This window comes from Crotalus tigris, unplaced genomic scaffold, assembly GCF_016545835.1.
Source record: "Crotalus tigris isolate CLP2741 ecotype Arizona unplaced genomic scaffold, ASM1654583v1 scf7180000017666.27876245, whole genome shotgun sequence".
NCBI classification, from domain to species: Eukaryota; Metazoa; Chordata; class Lepidosauria; order Squamata; family Viperidae; genus Crotalus; species Crotalus tigris.
In genome coordinates, this window is record NW_024096551.1 from 3,240,728 (window position 1) to 3,259,816 (window position 19,089).

At 42.6% G+C, this 19,089-nt stretch overlaps 1 pseudogene; it reads right to left on the minus strand.

Moving 5' to 3' along the window:
• Nucleotides 1-1,038: 1,038 nt before the first annotated feature.
• Nucleotides 1,039-19,089, minus strand: part of LOC120304931 — a 53,750-nt pseudogene continuing 35,699 nt past the window's right edge.

A 19,089-nucleotide genomic window follows, 5' to 3' on the forward strand; every position in this document is an offset into this window, starting at 1 on the left:
TGGCCTGCCAAAGATTACACTCCAGAAAGAAATATGTGGGATCAAAATAAATATACCGATGCATATTTGTCAAATATTAAATTTAATTAAGATGATTTCTTAATGTCCTTTCTATTATATTAAAACTATAGTTTGTAATAATTTTTAGAAATGTCTGGGCCACAGATTATAAGATGTGCATCTTTAGCTCACATAAAGATATTTCTCAGTAATCTTTCCAAAGAGAATTGCTTTAAAGGAGATGATTTTGTTGATGATGGTATAATTGGATTGTATTCTGTATTTCTACAATTCATTGATTTAAAAAGAGGAACATTTTTCAGAATATGAGCCACCAACACTGCGTATAAGGTAGACAGTGCTGCTTTTCTATCTGTATTCGATATGCTCCTTTTTTCACAAACATTTTCCCCCAAGCCATACGAAGTGAATGCATAAAACCTATATGCTATGTATCTCTTTCTATGGGACAAATGAATTGGCTTTACCAGAAAGCAAGACAGATAATGCAAAGTGTGTATACGGATTGGGGTGGGTGGGTGGTACATTATTCATATTGATGTAGCTGGGATTTTCATTTTATTGGGAATGCCAATTGTTATCCTCTGCTAGTTGTTTTATTATACTAGCCATTTAATACTTTGCCTTGCCTTCTAGTTCTGCTTGAGTTCCTCAAGTATTCCAGCTGTGGATATAATAACTGAAATTGCTGGAGTGTTAATTGTCTTGATTCTATTTCTTCCACTGAGTTTGGACTTTAAGATTATCTATTTTCTCCTGATATATTCACTACTAGCCTTCTTCTTGACGTGTTAATATTTTGTGTCTGTTTTTCTGCATAAAATAAAGTGCCATTTTTTGCCTTGCTGCTCCTGTGCTCTTCTAAATAAAATCAATTCTACCAGATGCTTAAGTCACATTATTATGGTTTTATACAAAACATTTTACAGGAGTCATGAGGTCATGTCCATCCCTATTTCAGTCATATGTTAAATTGTCCATTTAAAATTATTCTGTAGGAACAAAGACTGAGATGTGTTTTCAAAGGAACAAAAGTTTATTTATTTATTTATTCCTTCTCAGTAATACTGGATCTAGCCCAGTGATGGCAAACCTATAATACATGTGTCAAAGGTAACAATGCCACTACATTTTCAAGCATTCACAAACATCCAACACCAACCCAAAGCACGTTCCATTGTCCTGCAATTTTTGAAGGCCTGGGAAACTGGGCAAGAATGGGATATGCTCCTGAACAGCCTCTGGAGACTCTGAAAATCATGCAAGAATAGGTTGTGCTTTTCTGCAGTTTTCAGATGCTTTAGAGACCACAGAAGACCATTTTCCAAAGCTGCTTTAAGAACAAAAATCTTGTGTGACCTAAAAAAGCCTTGAATAGCCCACAGGGGTCTCTCAGCAGAAAAAGAACACTGCCTAAAGTGACATGCAGCCAATTCTGGGGAGTACTGGGCATCTTAATGGCACAATTTGGTGTTTTTGAATGGTAGCAATATATATACCCAACACACCTGCAGGCTGGGCTTTCCTAGCCTGAAATGATAGCTTTCTGAACATATTCATAAGAGGTCTTATATTCTGGATATCAATCATCTCATGTTTACCATAATCCAGCAAGCATACTAATATTTGTCCATTTGTCAAAATTCCTGTTACTAATACTCTGTGCCACCTAAGGGGGAAAGAAACAAAGATGGGACTTTATTTATCTAAAGTATAGTGAATAGATTCATCAAAAAGGGTGAACTTAACTTCCCACTCAATGCCCCTGAGAACACAATTTCCAGGTATTAAAGTATTAAACATGTACTAATGTATTTATTTAATACAATTGTGTGTCTCCCAGATTCCAAGTTGCTGCCCTGAAGTCCACTTATAAAAAGAAAAGGAATACTCATCATTTTTGGGGTACCTCAGTCCATCTATATAAGAAATATATAGCTGCACCCTCCCCCGTCTCTCAGAAAACTTATGGAATTTTTAAAATTTACTATATGAAACAGAAACTACCAAAAAACAAAACAAAACAAAACAAAAGCAGATGACAAGCTAGAAGCGGAGGCTTTACCTAGGAAGAAGAAAACCAATGTAAAGATATAAAAATATAAGTTTAATCTTGAGAGAAAGAGAATTGTATTTTCTTTAAAGGAAATATCCTCAATGCTATGATAAACAGCAGGGGAAGGCTTGTGTTTTGTCTGGAAGCTGGCTAGAAAAATGTTGGATAGATAATTGTTGATCTACTCATTCAAAATTCTCTTACAACTTTGAAGACCATGAGAACTGAATCTAGACTATGTCATATTTCAGTCCCATTGAAATCAATAGGCTAGAAATTAAATTAGTCTCATTTCAAACCATAGTTAACAATTCAATACAATACAATTCCCAAATACAGATCAAGCTATGTATAACAATTGCTTACTTATTTTTTTTACTTCAGCTGCATAGGTTTTGTTTTTTTCAACAGCAACAGCTCTAACATCTGCTGTGCTATAATAAAGAAGCATATTTTCCATCAATGCTTCTAAATTATGCATCTATTGCTGAGACTGGAGGCTAAAGGAACATGGGTGACAGGCCAGTGAAACAAAATGATCCGACTGTTCCTGGAGTTGGTCTAATGGCAATGCTGGTGTCATATTCAAAATGAGTTCCTCCTTGCTGGATTCCAGAATATGAGGAATGGCATCTGTGGAGTTCTGGTTGGGCCAGAAGCTTGAATATGTTGGTAAATCTTTTTCCTTAATTCCAGGGAAACTACTGGGATTGATCTTCAGAAAGACATCTTCCTGAGGCTTCCAAAGACAGTGGTGATCTGCCTATTTACACTATGATCTGGGTCCGGAAAATTCTTTGGTGTAAACAGATAGATGTGTGCCATCTGATCATCCAATTTAACCACCTTATTGGGAAAGACAGTGATGAAAAATAATTTTTGATCAGAATAATAGCATAGAAAACTTTAGCCTCAGCATTAAAATGTTACAAGACAAGTGATAAATTAAGATAATACCAATCAAATGTACTGTATAAACCCAGTCACTAATTCAAGAAGAAAAAAAGCTTAATGGTAATGTTACACCAAACCACAAAGCTAATTATACAAAGACAAATATGGCACTTACAAACCATCTGGTGATTATGTCTGGTAGTACTGATGTAGCATACAATATACAAGAGGGTAGTCTGGCTACTATTATCTCATGTCAGCCTCTGAGGAAGTTTTTACAGAGTGTAATTTACATCAGAGCTGATGTTAATATTCCAGGTCCTTAAATATATTTGGAGAGGCTTTAATAGATAAGAGGCAAATTAGTCTGACTCCCCCCCAAATGCCTTATAAAATGAAAGTCCATATTCCTCTAATTTTCTTTACTGAGAACAAATGCACTGAATATTTTAAAACCTGAGGACAATAGTATATATAGTATACTGAGAAAGATTTTTTTTTTACAATTACCAGATTTAGGTATAATTTAGTAACAATATTATGAAGGAAAATGAAAGTAGGAAAAAGATAAATGAGAAATTTATACTAAAGAGAAATGAAAAAGGAGGAAAAATAAAAACAGCAGATATGACTTGGAGTACCAAACCCCACTTAACCAGTGTAAAGAAGTGAGAATTTCAAAAAAAAAATTAACCGTCAAGTATAAAGCTATAATAAAGAATGAGGGTCTAGTAGAGTATTGAAATGTTACTGAATTGAAACATATAATTAAAATGTGGTGATAAAATGCAGGTATACAGCGAAACAAGAAAATTATACCTAGAATATTTTAGCTACTTTTATTTTGATAATCAAATAATACTTCAACTACATCTTCCCTTAAATCTTAAGGAGCAAACATAACTTTTTTTGCCTTTATGATGGAGCCAGAACAGTTGAATACTGTATTTTATCTTTCAGCCAAAGTACAGCACCTGGGGTCTGCATGCAAATATTAAGAGGAAGACCAGCCAAGCAGCATTTTATTGCCTAAATAATATATAGTTGCAACAGCATTCAAGTTACATGGTAGCAAGATAGATGCTTACTTCACAAATTGTTTGAAATTGTCTTGAGAATTAATAGAGATCCTCATACCTGAGATAGTATTGCAATGATTTCATGAATGTATATTGGGGAAATAGTTCTCAGTTCCAGCACTTTTACAGATGCTTCTGTTCCGGTATCCATAAGCCAAACATCAAGAATCTGACTTCTGTGAACACTTATTATCTGAGAGATGTAAGGGAAAGAGGTACCATCAAAAATTACATTTAACATATCAAAAGTTAAGATGCATTCTAGGCTTGTTAAGTCCTTAATAATGATTATGGATATAATTATCATATAAGGCATCAAGCAATGAAGAACTATTCAACAATTTACTACAACAGGTGGAATCATGCTATCAGTCTATCATCTCTCTGTCTGTGTGTCTGTCTTTACATCTATCTATCTATCTATCTATCTATCTATCTATCTATCTATCTATCTATCATCTCAATATTATACTTCTTACCTCTACTCGGGGCCATTTTCCTTAATATTTAAGCAAGCAGATCATTCCACAATAAGGTAGTAATACAGAATGCTGTGATTTCTGCTGAAACAGAGTTGAAACATGATTATGTAATTATAATGATTACAATGAAATGTAGGATGACTTCATAGGCTTATATAAATTGCTTACCTTTTAATGTTATTTTTAATTCATTTCCTTATTTCTTCTAATCTCAATAAGGAAATGATTGTGTTACCTTCTTACTTCCACTTCAGAGCACCAAAAGATTAAAGCATTGCCAACAAGTCTGAAGCAATCACTGCTATTAACCATCCAAAATGAATGTTGAATATAAATCTTAATGCAAAAATATTCCGGGGCCACAATTTCACAGAATTCAAAATTAGGGCATACTACTTTATTGGCAACGAAGAGAAAGAAAGATCCAAGTAAGAGAAATCTCTGTAATATTTAGAAAACCATTCAGTGCATTTTATTTTCATCTCATGAAATGATTTTATGTGTGTTTCCTTCAGCATGGAACACTTGTTTTGGTATGTATGTATGCAGTGCTTTTTTTGTAAAAAAAAAAAAAGGTGTCGGAACTCACACATGTCATACAACCCACCTTGCCTACCCTACAAGGTTCCATCCAAAAAAGGTGCCGGAACTCCGTTCTGGCGTTCTATGAGAAAAAAGCCATGTATGTATGTATGTATGTATGTATGTATGTATTTACTTACTCATTTATTTATATCCTGCCTTTATTATTTTTTATAAATAACTTAAAGCAACAAATATATCCAACATAACTTCCTCCTCCTATTTTGTTCATAACAACTCAGTGAGATGAATTGAGATGAGAGTGTGTGACTGGCTAAAGGACACCCAGACAGCTTTCATAACTAAGCAGGACTAGAACTCATAGTCTTCAGATTTCTAGCCTGATGTCTTAACCATTAAACCAAATTGGCTTTATGCAAACCTAGCACAGCTACTACTGTATAGATAAGCAAGATACTTAACATTTTAAAAAGTGATTAATACCTATTCTACACTAGTCAGCAAGAATGAGTGACCAATAGCCTTAAAATTCCTTACTTGTTTATAATACAATTGCTAGCAATTGCCCTTAAGACTGAAGCCAATATTAAAAGCAGACTTGGTGGTGCAAATATTTTTCCAGTTTTTGCAGAGCTACAGAGAGCTCGATCAGGCCATTTGATGGCAATATAAAGTTCCATCTGAAGAAACACTGGTTACCTGGATACCTCTATACAATGCATTTACCTATAAAGCAAGGTACTTGAGATGTTTAATGCTTCTACAATTTGAAAACTCATCTGTTTTATTAAAGTGATAAAGAGAGATGAAGGCAGTACTGAAGATAAAGTTTAAGTGATTTATCATGCAGTGCCTTCAGGCAAGTGGCATTGACATTGATGTTATCATCTTCTGATGTGTCATATAAAAATAAGGGGAATATCACTTTTCTCCAATATTTCAACAGCAAATATATTGCCACAATTTTGAGACTACTGTCTTGATTAAGATTGGATCATCAAAGAAGGCCTCTAAACCTACAATAAGACAGTCAAGCAAATTGAGCACTGCAAATTGGAATTTTATGTTTCATGTGCCTTTTAGGACTGTAAACATTTAGTATCAGGATTATATTACAGTGGTGATATAATTTTTATTCAGGCCACTTACTGGGGGTTTTTTTCTACTTTTTAAGGGAAATGCTACAAGTATTAAGTAAGCTTGGAGCTCCTAGTGCTTTAAAGGCAAGCTCAATGTCCACTTAAATCTAAAAAGCTAAAAAGCTTAATGAATTCAGAGGCTTCAAAATCTTTATTTTTTCCTTCTCCCTAAAACCTTCTTTCAGAATTACACTATAATGTAATTGAAGAAAACAGATTTTCTTTATGGGGAATTCTACCACAGAATACACAAATCTTTAAATACACTTATTAAACATAAATGAGGCTTCAGAAGAGTTGAACTAGCTTAAGCATCATACACTGAATGTTGCTTCATTCATTAATTTAATATTATCATAGGTTAGATGGCTTGCAGATATTATTCAATTATTTTTTTAATCAAAAGGGATCAGCAAATGAGAAGCCACATTACCATCTCAGGGCACTAAGCAACAACCATACCAATGAAATAATATCAACAGTATGGTATGAATGAAATGATATCATGAAAAGTATCAAGATGAAATCACTAGAGACGATGACTCTGCTATTTTCTTTTGTACAAAATGATTGTTCATCATTCTAGGTTAATTGTCTTAGAAATATAAAGGCAATAAAAAATAGGAGAATGTTTAAATACTCTTAATCAGTTCCAGCACAGACACAAATCCCAAATTAATCATAAGGAGCTAATAGAAGATTGAAGAGGACATGCCTCACTCTGAAGGCAGCCTCTCTATTTTTACCTGCAAGCCTTTCAGGTCATCTTTTTGATTATGAAAATATATTCAGTTTGGTATGTTATCAAACTCTCACCAGCACAATTAAACAAATCATGTATTTAAAAATATTATTTTAAAATCTTCTCTGAGGTTTAGTTTAGAGCAAGGATTTCATAGGGTTGATATTTTTAACTTCTGCTAAGAAATGCAAAGATTTTTCAATAATTGCCTGAAGAATCTTTGTTTTACAGGTTTAATCTTACAACGAAGATTATATCTAAAGTGAAACCACCAATAATTCTGACAAATTTATTCATTTATATATTCCTGACAAATGTATTCTGTTGAGTCCGTCGCGAAATGGTAAGACACGAGAAGCAGTTGTAGTTCTCAGGAAACCTTTAATCTTCAGTTCAGCTTACATTGGAATATGGCGGCAAAAGCCCACAACTCGCAGCCTCCTTTTATAGGACTTTCCCGGGTCAATGTGTTACTTTTCGTGCGCCAGCACTTGCGCATGCGCACAAGCACTGGCGACAGCCTGTCTGGTCCCGGGCAGCTTGCACCTGCCCAGGACCGCCTGCAACGCCCCGAGCCCACTTGCAAGGCTTAGGACATAACACCCCTTTCCCCCGGGCTAAAACTATGACCAATGCCAATAATACACAACCCACTCTTAGTACAATGCTCTGCTCCCCTCCATGTTCGGAGTTCCCCCGTTTCCATTGCCTCAGTGTTTCTACCCTTCTACTGGCTCTGTTTAGCCTATAGTGTTATGTAATCCTCTAAGTGTCAATGCTGCAAATACTGTATATTCTTGCTTTGACAATATGCAAAACTGTCTGGCATTTATTGGGTTAATACTTAGCTTAGACTGGGCGGGGGGAAAAAGCCCGGGAAAGAAAGAGGAAGTAAACTTTTGACCTTCTCACTAATTGGATAATGTGACCTGTGACTGCATGAGAAGGGAGGGGTTGAGCAAGGAAAGCTTGATGCCAGCGACAGGAAGTTCAGATTCTGGCATCAATTAGTCTATCATGGTGACCGGCAAACGGTAGCTCTTGCAAATAAAGATTTTAGGAAACATTCCTGAAAGTTCTTTGAAGTGCTTCATTAGTCGGAACTTGTGACATCATGCCAGAATCCAACACTCTTTTCAAACGATCTACGTCCCGATCTATCAACAGCAGCATCGGGGGAGATCTCATTATGGAGAAAAAAAAAATTGCCTGAAACCAGCCCCGTAGCTGCAACAGTTTCCCTGGGGGGGAAAGCGACAGCCAGCAAGTCGGGGGAGAGAGAAATTTGGCAGATTTCCCAGCTGAGAGCGAAGACTTCAAAAGCAGAATGGACAGATAACACAGTTATGGGTGAGTCGTTGGAAAGATTTCAAAACTTAGAAATGAGAAACAGAAAACAGTCCCTACAAAGTGAAACCTTCATCCCTAAGAGAGAGAATCCCAGTTTGAATCCTCTGCAGCAAAGGGGAAATTGGGTTCCCCAGCAAGTGGCTGATCCATGTCCTCTGAACTTACCACAGCCAATAGAGGCCTTGCAATGTCTTGGGGTGGTACAGAAGCCAGGAAATCAGCAGCTGGGGGGAGAACAGCCACAGCAAGGAGGTTGGCCACAGCCCCCAAACGTGCAACCCCTGGGCATAAATCTGCAGCCAGGTTGGGGCCTACAGCAACTGGGGTGGCCACAAGGGCGATGGGGAGCCCAGCAGGAAGCCTGTCAGACCCTGCCTTTGCCAGCCAGAGACCCCAACCCTGAAGAGAGGTTGAGTTCCAGTCTGAGGCATCTGCAGCAATGGGTAGATGGGTTTCCCCAGCAGATGAATGATCAGCAGCAGCAGAGGGCACCACCACCCCCTGCAGTCCAACAACAGAGAAGACCACTACAACCCCCATTTGCGCAACCACCATTGGGAGGCCTACAGCAGCAGGGGGTACCATCCAACCCCGCTGGCCAGCAGCCATGGAACCAGCCCCAGTGGGGGCCACAGCAGCCTGTGTTTGCACCACCCTTCAATGCAACATTTGATGGGGACCCAGAGAAGCTGATTTTTTTCCTCAACCAAGTGCGTTCTCATTTAAATCGCTGGGCCCATCTCTATCCGGAACCAGGGGCCATGGTTGACGTCATTGTGGCCAACCTGGAGGGAGAAGCATCTGAATGGCTGAACAATCTATATAGCGAGCAAGCCCTCGAATTGGAAGATCCCCATCTCTTTCTCTTAGGACTGAGAGAACGCTTTGAAGACCCATCCATCGGCCTCAAAGCAGCAGTACAAATTCACAAAATAAAACAAGCAGGGAGGCCTGCCCTGGAGTACATGCGAGAGTTCCGCAAGATGGCAGGTCGAATAGAGGGGTGGCCTGAGCAGTCCCTCATCCATCACTTCATCGAGGGATTAGATGATCACCTCTCCCAGGCTTGCATCTATCGAGAAGTGCCTGATCGGCTGCAGGAGTGGTACCAGACGGCCGTGAAGCTGGATGTTAAGCTCTCTTGCTATAAAAAGCCTCCCCCACAGGAACCCGAACAGCGACCAGAGCTACCCGGACAGCAATCACCCCCACGAAAGCCTTCAACTACTGCAAGGGCTGAGAGACCCAGGCCACCTGCATGCCCTTCCTTCGAGTGTTTCTGGTGTGGACAAGGAGGACACCGAGCGGCCACCTGTCCAGTCCCCTACCCTCGACTGCAGAGCAAGCCAGGACTGGCGATGCAAAAGAAACCTGCTCTGCGGCTAACAAGAGAAAAATCCAATCGACTCACACAAGAACCAGTTGCCCAGGTTACACCTCACACACAGGAGAATGCCAAGACTCCAGGTGGACCTGCCCCTGCTCTTCCCTTCTTTGATAACGATGATGAAGGAGAAAACGACCCAATGGTGAGTCAACAAATCCTGCCTTTTTCACTGCCCGCCAAACTTGTAATCCCTAAGTCTGGGGCACAAATAGACTTAAACGTACTAATTGATTCGGGATGTACCCGCTGCATTATTAGTCTGGCGTTTGCCATGAAAATGGGCATAAGGGCAAAACAGCTTTCCAAACCGATGAGATTTGAGCAAGCCGATGGCTCCCTGATGGGAGGGACTCTTATTACACAATTAACTGAGCCTTTACGCCTAGAAATAGGTGCACACTGGGAGTTTATTCGTTTCCTGGTGGCTCCAAAGATGACCGAGGCAGTGATCCTAGGACTAGCCTGGTTGGACAAATGGAAGCCGTTTATCTGGTGGGAGAAAGGAATGAGAATTGTGAGACTACCTATAGGACCTGATCCCCCCACTGATTCAACAGATGTTACTGGGCATCTTAGGCCACCCAATGAGCGAGCGCACATGGCCGCCTCACTGACTCCAGGTGAACCAGTCATCCCCAAAGAATACTTGGACCTGGCGGAGGTGTTCAGTGAAAAAGAATGTGATGCCCTACCCCCTCACAGACCCAATGACTGCTCCATCGAACTGGTGCCTGGAGCCAAACTCCCACGTCCGAGGATGTATGCTATGTCCCCCCTCGAAATGGAGGAGATGCAGCGATATGTGAACAAGAACCTAGCAAGGGAGTTTATTGAACGGGCCAAATCTTCCGTGGGAGCCCCTGTGTTGTTCAAAGAGAAAAAAGATGGGTCTCTTCATCTCTGCGTAGACTACAAGGGACTCAATGCTGTAAGTGTGGAAAATAAATACCCCCTCCCCCTTCTAAAGGATTTATTGACCCATCTGGCTAAGGGGAGTGTCTTCACTAAGTTAGACCTAAGAGAGACATACTACCGGGTGAGAATAAAAGAGGGAGACGAGTGGAAAACTGCCTTCAACTGTCCAATGGGGAGCTATCAGTTCAAAGTCATGCCATTTGGACTACAGGGGGCCCCAGCTGTATTTATGCAGTTGATCAATGAGGTTCTACATGATCACTTGTACAAAGGGGTTTTGGTGTATCTTGATGATATCCTGATATACAGCACAAATATGACTGATCACATAAAGCTAGTGAGAGAAGTGTTAAAGAAACTATTGAATGCCAAGCTTTATGTCAAATTGTCAAAATGTGAATTTCACCAAACCCAATTAGACTATCTTGGCTACCGAATTTCCAATGAGGGTATTGAAATGGATCCAGCCAAGGTAAAAACTATAATCGAATGGCAACCCCCAAGGACTCGCAAACAGCTCCAAAGCTTTCTGGGTTTTGCCAACTTTTATCGTCAATTCATCCCTTCTTTTGCCGAGATTGCCCTTCCTCTTACAGAACTACTCAAAACAGGCAAAGGAGGAGGGAAGCCACAACCGGGCCAACAACTAGCATGGACAATGAGCTGTCAAACAGCTTTTGAGAATTTAAAGAGACTATTTGCCGCTGAACTGGTTCTAAAGCACCCCTGCCCAGGGGAACCCTTTGTGATTCAAGCCGACGCCAGCGATGTGGCGGTTGGAGCAGTGTTACTTCAAAAGAACAAAAATGGGATCCTGCAACCCTGTGCCTACACCTCTAAGAAATTCACTGAGAGCGAGCGAAGATGGGCAACCTGGGAAAAAGAGGCCTTTGCAATTAGGTGGGCGCTATTGAACTGGCGACACTATCTAGAAGGGAGCAAGGTACCATTTGAGGTATGGACAGATCACAAAAACCTGGAGGCACTGAAAACTCCCCGCAAATTGTCACCAAAGCAAGTACGGTGGGCACAGTACTTTAACCGCTTCAACTTCACTCTAAAGTACATACCAGGAGGAAAGAACTTTCTAGCTGATGCGCTATCCCGGTTACCCCAGTACAAAAGCGAACGAGAGCAGGTTAACGAGGCAATTATTCCCAATCCACAAACTGTCACTCAACCTACACCTCGCAGGGTCCCCAATCCGGATGACCCTGGAGTGAAGAAAATAAAACGAGAGCTCCTCACTGACCAATGGTTCAAAGATAATCAAGCGTCCCTAACATGCAGGGACGGCTTGGCTTAAAAAGGGGGGAAGTTATATTTGCCAGAAGCGCTCCGTCTAAATGCTCTCAAACACAGCCACAATGTAAAGCAGGCTGGACACTTTGGATATTTGAAAGCCCTACACCTCACCCGCCGGCAATTTTGGTGGCCGGGGCTGAAAAAGGATGTGGAAAACTTTGTAAAAAGTTGTACTGTATGTGCCACAACGAAAAGAATCCCGGGAAAAACTCCTGGGCTACTGCAACCCGTGGCAGACCCTTCTCAACCTTGGGAAGAAATAGCTATGGACCTTATAGTGGACCTACCTGAAAGTAGGGGAAATTACAGTACTTGGTACAATGGAAGGGATACCCATTGTCTGAAGCCACCTGGGTGAAATCTAGTGAAGTGAACGCTGACAGATTGATCGAAAAGTTTCATGTGGAACACCCCAGCAAACCGAAAGATAACCCTTAACATATGCTTTTGTTTACTTTACAGGTTCTGTCCTTCTTGTAAGGGGGGCCGGATGTCAATGCTGCAAATACTGTATATTCTTGCTTTGACAATATGCAAAACTGTCTGGCATTTATTGGGTTAATACTTAGCTTAGACTGGGCGGGGGGAAAAGCCCGGGAAAGAAAGAGGAAGTAAACTTTTGACCTTCTCACTAATTGGATAATGTGACCTGTGACTGCATGAGAAGGGAGGGGTTGAGCAAGGAAAGCTTGATGCCAGTGACAGGAAGTTCAGATTCTGGCATCAATTAGTCTATCATGGTGACCGGCAAATGGTAGCTCTTGCAAATAAAGATTTTAGGAAACATTCCTGAAAGTTCTTTGAACTGCTTCATTAGTCGGAACTTGTGACACTAAGTACTTAGGAGATTTCCTTGCTCTCTGTGACCTCCTAAGCTCTGGGTGTCTGACAGGTACACCCTGACTGAGGGGTGATGTGTGTCTGTTCCCCTTGTTATGCCTTGCTGACTCCCAAGGACTGTGCTCCAATGCCTGGCCTGCTTGCTTGCCCACCGGGCTCGTCAGGCCAGGGCTTCTTCCAGTGTATGACCTGGTTGTCCCGCCTAGCTGTAGGCTCTCTGGCCCTTCTAAGTGACTGTCACTGTTGGGCATTTCTGTAGAACCTCCTAAGTCCGTCCAAGACCTGTCAGGAGGCTGTCTATCCCCTGAATCCCGTTCTGTGTCCGGGCTTGTGTGGGTTTCAGTACTGTCCCAAAACTCAGTTGTCCCCTGAGTGTAGTCAGAGGTGTTGTGGTCGGGATTTGGTTCCTCGACCACCTCCCTGTGTGTTTGCCCCCTTCTAAGGACAGGGTTGAAGTCAGGCCAACTAGGAGGAGTATGTGCCAGCTCTCTTGAAGGGAATGGATTGTTGGGATGCTCCCGGGTATTCTCTCTGACTGGAGTACTGGGTGATGTGGGTGAGAAGTGATCATGCCCCTGGGGTGACTCCCTGGCTGGAGTAGGCATTGATGCCTGGGTTCTAGTTGGGCTCCCTGACTCCTGTTGGGAGCAATTGCGGAATCTCGGGAGGGGCTGATTGTGGCTTCCCCATTGATAATGGGCATCATTCCATGACCCTCCCTTTGCCCAAAGGGCTCCCCCTCCCCCCCTGGAAAAGACCCAGGAGTCTCAGCGGGAAGGTCCCATCTAGGGCGAAGTTGGTCAATGTGCCGACGCAGGACACGACCGTTGTCCAGGGATACCTCGTAGGATAGAGGACCTGTGACCCTGGATATAGATGCGGGGACCCATGTATGATCAGGCCCGTAATTACGAGTCCAAACCGGGGCACCCACAAGTAGTTGCCTAAGTGCCCTGGGGTGTGAGACAGAAGGAGGCAGTCTGTCCGGATGCAACCGGTCAAGCTTGGTAGTCAGTTTGTGCCCCCAACGAAGTTCAGCTGGGCTTCTCCCTGTAGAAATGGATGGTGTGGTGCGATAAGAAAGGAGGCAGTCAGCCAACCTGTGATGCCAGTCCCCGTAGGTAAGCCTTTTCAAGGCTCCTTGGTGATGCGAACCATGCATTCAGCCATACCGTTGGTGGACGGGTGGAAAGGTGCAGAAGTGGCATGACGGATCATGTTAGCCTGCAAGAAAGCTTGGAATTCGGAGGAAGTGAATTGAGGGCCATTGTCAGACACAATGACGTCTGGGAGCCCGTGTGCAGCAAAAATCCCCCTCAGTACCTGAATAGTCTTTGCAGTGGTGGTGGAAGAGACAGGTACACCCTCAAGCCATTTTGAATGGCTGTCAATGAGGACCAAGAAGAATTGACCCTGAAAGGGCCCAGCGTAGTCAATGTGCACCCTAGACCCTGGAGACTGTGTTTCCTCCCATCTATGCACAGGAGCTTGGGGCATTTCAGGGCGTGAGCGTTGACAAAGGTGGCAAGCGTGCACCTTAGCTTCTATGTCTTTGTCTACACCTGGCCACCACAAGTGGCTGCGTGCAAGAGCCTTCATTCGTACAATGCCAGGATGACCCTCGTGGAGGGAATCTAAGACCCTAGTCCTCATTGAGGTGGGAATGACAACTCTGTTTCCCCAAAGCAGACAACCCTGAGAGGTGGAAAACTTGTTCCTTTTAGACCAGAAACTCTGAAACTCAGGACTAGGACAGTGTTCAGGCCATCCAGACAAAACCCAAGAAAGGACACGTGAGAGTGTGTGATCTGTGCCTGATTCAGCAGCTACATCCCTGGCATTCAGGGGGGACTTGGGCAAGGCTTGAATGGAGAGAATATTGATGGCTGGCGCGGGGTCAGCCTCCATTACCGGCAGGGGTAATCTACTGAGGCCATCAGCATGGCCCATTTCCTTTCCAGGCTTGTGAAGTAGGGAAAAATCATATGCAGACAAAAAGATAGACCACCTGAGCATCCTGGGGGAGATGATTTGGGGAGTTTGTTTACGTGTGGTAAACAGTCCCAACAAAGGCTTATGGTCAGTGAAGACCGTGAAATGCCTTCCATACAAAAAATCATGGAATTTTTTAATTCCAGCAACAACAGCTAAGGCCTCCCTGTCTATTTGAGCATAGTTGCGCTCAGCTGAAGACAATGTCCTGGAGTAATATGCAACAGGAACCTGAGTTCCATCAGCCCTGAGGTGGCTCAGTACAGCACCCACCCCATAAGGGGAAGCATCACAAGCGATGCACACAGGAAGGGACTCATTGAAGTGAGCAAGTACACTGTTAGAAGTGAGCAAGGCCTTGACCTCATTGAAACTAGCCTCATGTGTTTGAGACCACTGCCACACTGCCTGTTTGTCTAATAGCCTGTGAAGAGGCTCAGCTACACTAGCCTTATGTGGAAGAAAGGAATTGTAGAAATTCAGAAGGCCCAGAAAAGCCTGTAGTTCGGCCTTAGACTTTGGCCTAGGGGCTTGCATAATGGCTTTTAGTTTGGATTCAGCAGGATGAATCCCAGCAGCATCAATTTTGAACCCCAGAAACTCTGTGGAAGGTACCCCAATTTTACATTTGTCCTTCTTGAGTTTGAGTCCCGTTTTCCTGAACCTTAACAGGACAGCCCTTAGCCTTTCAGCTAGAATGTGCGTGGAGTCTCCTGCAATTAAGACATCATCAAAATAGGGGCAAACTCCTGGTATACCCCGTAGTGTGTTTTCCATTACGCTTTGGAAAATCCCAGGAGCGACATTTACTCCAATTGAAGTCTCTTTACCTTGAAAGCCCCTCTGTGGGTCACAATAGTCTGAGCTATAGCAGCATCATCATCAACAGGCAGCTGTTGATATGCTTGAGCTAGGTCAAGCTTTGCAAAAACGCGCCCCCCCCTTGAGGGAGGCCAGGATATGACTGACCAGAGGAACAGGATAGGCATGTTGCTGCAATGCCTTATTTAGAGTGCATTTGTAATCAGCACAGATGCGAATGTCCCATTTGCCTTAAGAGGCGTGACAATGGGGTCTCCCATGGACTGGAGTCAACAGGTTCTAGAATTCCTTGTTGGATCAGTTTATCCAACTCAGTGTCAATTTTACTCTTTAAAGCAAAAGGGACCCTTCTTGCTTTAATTCTAATGGGAGTGACTGTGTGGTCTAACTTTAATGACACAGGGGGTCCTTGGAATGTGCCCAGCTGGGGGCTGAAAACGTCTGCAAATTCTTTGCAGACTTCCTGTAGGTCGAGTGTTTGTAGGCTGTTGAGCCCTGTGATGTGTATCCCCAAGGCCTCAAACCACTCGAGTCCTATGAGACTCGTTCGTTCACCCTCTACTACTAGTAGGTCTAGTGGACCCTCAAAATCCTTATACTGTACGTTAAGGGTGGCCTCCCCCTTAACACACACTCTGGAGTTGTGAAAATCCGTTAGCACAATGTCAGAAGGCCTCAACTTGGCCTGGGTTCCGCTGCCGGAACAAATCTTCCTAAATGTGTGCATAGAAATGATCGAAAGTGCAGACCCTGTGTCCAGTTCCATAGTTAATGGAACCCCTTGTAGCTTCACCTTAAGTGACAGCTTTTTCTTAATGGGCTTGTGTGTGCCTGTCCTGTAGATGCTTCTTCGCGAAGCGCAAAACCCCACTCTATTCTGGCTGGGGACCCTGGTACCTTTCAGGCGCAATTCTTCCTGAGGTTGTACCTTCTGACGGCCCAGGCACACAGCTGCAATGTGTCCTTGTTTTCCGCACGCCCGGCAGATAGCGGAGCAGAACTTGCAGTCGGCTCTCTTGTGGCAACCTCCACAACCGATGCACTTGGGGAGCGCTGAAGAGCTTCCTCTTGGTTTTCCTTCCTTTGTGGGGTGGAGACGGTCCACTTCCTCGTCCGGATCCTCCTCAGAGTTTCTTTGGACTTCTTCCTGGTGCACGGATGCAGCATCTGGACTGTTCCTGATCGGCCGCATGTTCTTGATGGCGCCGCCCGCTGCTTCTTCTGCGGTGACCTCTCTCAAGGCATCTTGGAAAGACAAGTCCTCCTTGGCGAAAAGTCTCTGTTGCAACTCTTGATGCCTTAGCCCGCACACAAATCGGTCCCTCAGTCATTCTTCGAGGTCCTTGAACTCGCAATGTTTGGCGGCTTTCCTCAGTGCGGCGATGTACTCCTTGGCCTGAACACCAGATTCTACCACTAACTCTGCTTCCTCACTCATTGGAACATTCCTGTGCCAGAGACCTGATTTATACAATGTTTGGGAGAAAAAAAGCAATCCCAAAACCTTGTACTAGGGAATCAAGAGAAAGTGAGCAATATATTAAGTCCAGCTGTCAAAATTCAAAACCAAAGAAGTATAGTCCAGCTTGATTCAGTTATCACTATATCACTATATCAACCATATACTTTAGTTAGTAAATTATAATAGCTGGCTTCACCTATCTCATTTAAATCAAAATCAAGTAAACTTAGCATGATCTAAGAACCTACCAAAAGTTAGAAAGCCAATTCCTGCATAAAACTACAAACAATGGCCTCACTTTGTCAGGGGTCAGATAAAATTCTAGAATCAATTAGTAAGATGATCACTCTTACCTCATATCCTCCATTGACTGGTCAATTAGTGTGTGAAAATGGTAAGAAGGTGACTAGCAATAGGGAGAAAGCAGAACTATTTAACTCGTTTTTTGCATCTGTCTTTACACAAAGGGAAAAAACAGACCAACCTATCAAAAATAGTGCCATAAAAAACAGGATAGAAACATAAGTTAAGATAGGCAAGAAAATGGTAAGTGAGCACCTGTACAGCCTAGACGAGTTCAAATCACCAGGACCAGATGGATTACACTCCAAGGTTCTCAAGGAACTGGCAGATGTAATCTCAGAACCACTGAACTATATTTTTCAAAGATCTTGGAGCACTGGGGAACTACCAGAGGACTGGAAAAGAGTTGATGTAGTTTCCATCTTCAAAAAAGGAAAAAAAATGGATCCATGAAATTACAGACCTATCAGCCTGATCTCAATACCTGGGAAGATTCTGGAAAAGATAATCAAACAATGAATCAGCGAACACCTACAGGCAAACAAAGTCATTACTAAAAGCCAACGTGGGTTTGTCAAAAACAGATCATGCCAGACAAACCTTATTGCATTCTTTGACCAAGTGACAAAATTAGTGGATCAGAGGAATGCTGTGGATATAATTTATTTGGACTTCAGTAAGGCATTTGATAAAGTAGATCACAACCTACTACTCGATAAGATAGAAAAATGTGGGTTAGACAGCATCACCACCAGATGGATTCATAGCTGGCTGACCGGCCGTACTCAGCATGTGGTCATCAATGGAACTGCATCTACATGGAGGGAAGTGTGTAGTGGGGTGCCCCAGGGCTCTGTTCTAGGCCCAGTGCTCTTCAACATCTTCATCAATGATTTGGATGAGGGGATAGATGGGGAACTCATCAAATTTGGGGATGACGCTAAGCTGGCAGGAATAGCCAACACTCCAGAAGACAGGCTTAAGATACAGGAGGACCTGGACAGACTTGAACACTGGGCACTATCTAATAAAATGAAATTCAATGGTGAAAAAAGTAAAGTTCTACATTTAGGCAAGAAAAACCAAATGTACAGGTATAGTATGGGGGTACCTTGCTCAATAGTACTAACTGTGAGAAGGATCTTGGAGTCCTAGTGGACAATCACTTAAATTGTTGCCAAAAAAAGCCAACACAGTGCTGGGCTGCATTAACAGAGGGATAGAATCAAGATCTCATGAAGTATTAATACCACTTTACAATGCCTTGGTAAGGCCACACTTGGAATATTGCATCCAGTTTTGGACACACGATGTAAAAAAGCTGCTGAGACTCTAGAAAAAGTACATAGAAGAGCAACAAAAATTATTAGGGGACTGGAGGCTAAAACATATAAGGAACGGTTGCTGGAATTGGGTATGTCTAGTTTAATGAAGAGAAGGACGAGGGGGGACATGATAGCAGTATTCCAATATCTCAGGGGCTGTCACAAAGAAGAGGGAGTCAAGCTATTCTCCAAGGCACCTGAAGGCAGGACAAGAAGCAACGGATGGAAATTGATCAAGGAGAGAAGCAACTTAGAACTAAGGAGAAACTTCCTGACAGTTAGAACAATTAACCAGTGGAACAACCTGCCTCCAGAAGTGGTGAATGCTCCAACACTGGAAGTTTTTAAGAAGAGACTGGTCAGCCATTTGTCCGAAATGGCATGGGGTTCCTTCCTGAGCAGGTGGTTGGACTCGATGACCTCCAAGGTCCC